Source organism: Suricata suricatta, chromosome 1 (genome assembly GCF_006229205.1).
Source record: "Suricata suricatta isolate VVHF042 chromosome 1, meerkat_22Aug2017_6uvM2_HiC, whole genome shotgun sequence".
Taxonomy (NCBI): domain Eukaryota; kingdom Metazoa; phylum Chordata; class Mammalia; order Carnivora; family Herpestidae; genus Suricata; species Suricata suricatta.
In genome coordinates, this window is record NC_043700.1 from 78,625,716 (window position 1) to 78,627,092 (window position 1,377).

The following is a 1,377-nucleotide window of genomic DNA, read 5'->3' on the forward strand; positions in this document are numbered from 1 at the left end:
AAATGAGTGAAGAACAGGCAGGAACAGGAGGAGAAATTTGCTGACAGCTATTTGGAATCAGCAACGATGGGGAAGGGAAATATGCCACATGAACATCTGAATGACCTAGAATAAAATGAGCTATTTGGAACTTTACCATGGTGGGTGAAGATTCCCAGCATGTTAGGCAAGATAAAGATTCATCTTATTAATTACACAGCTTTGTTCTAAAGTCCTGGAAAGGACTGAAACAGCAACAGTCTTCCCACTTCTACAGGCAAACTAGACAAGGAACTCCTCTGCTTAAAGGTCCCTCAGGATGTCTGCCTGAAAAGAAAACAGCTTGGAGACCCTGGATTCTCTCCTATGACAACGTGTCCTCCTAGAAGCCCAACCCAAGTGCTTGTTTGAACACTTATGCCTTCTGAGAACCTAGATCCAGCTATAGGCACTGCTACCAGTAGAGGAGTGAGGTAGCCGGGTGGTAAGGAAGAGGTCTCTCCTTTCCCACTGCACGCAGCGATGATTCTGGGACCTCCCACAGGCATCCCAGTCCAGTCCTCAGCAGACTACACCACGGAGCTTTGTTCAGAACCAGGAGACTCGATGCAGGAAGAGTGCCAGAAAATCCAACTGAGAGTGGGATGAGAATCAAAACCTTCGAGGCTAAGTGAGCAATGAGATCTGCAACACCATTCAAAGGGCATTCGATCTTGATGTGGGTCTCTGTCCAGGAACCTCAGAGGACTCGTGGTGCCCACGCTCACCCTTAACATGGCGTCCACTTATGAAGCACAGAGGTTGTGATCAACTCTTGGTACGCAATAAACTGGAAGTTTAAAAAAGGAATTTAAAACAACCTAAAAATGTTTCTTGGTCTCCGTTGCCCAGACTGCCAGGGGAATACACCTACTTGGTCTGGGGAGGCTGTGGGGTGCGTGGGGTGAGCCTTCATGGACCACCAATTCCGGCTTGCACTGTGTGGCCAACACACAGGCGGCAAATTGCCAGCGGCACCCTCACTAGTCCTGGAGGAGCCCTGATCCAACAGAACCCCATGTTGAGGAAAGGCTGAAATAAGGCTTGGGCCCCTCGAGTTCTGTTTCATTCAGTATAACCCCCCCCGCCCTGAGTCGGCTGGAGGCAGACTTGGCAACGGAAGCTAGCATCATAAAATGGTGCAGTAATAGAAGTAACTGGACCAGGAAGAGGAGGGATCTGCTCCAATGATGTCATAGCCATTGGTAGCCACAGGGGGGTGGGACTGGTCATGCAGCCTTGTGTCAGGAGTAATGATTGTAGAGGGGCGGGGCATGAAGAGTGCCATTCTGGAAACAGTGCTGTCGAGAAGCAATATATTCTGCATAACTGATTGTCACCTTCTCACTTCGGTACCTG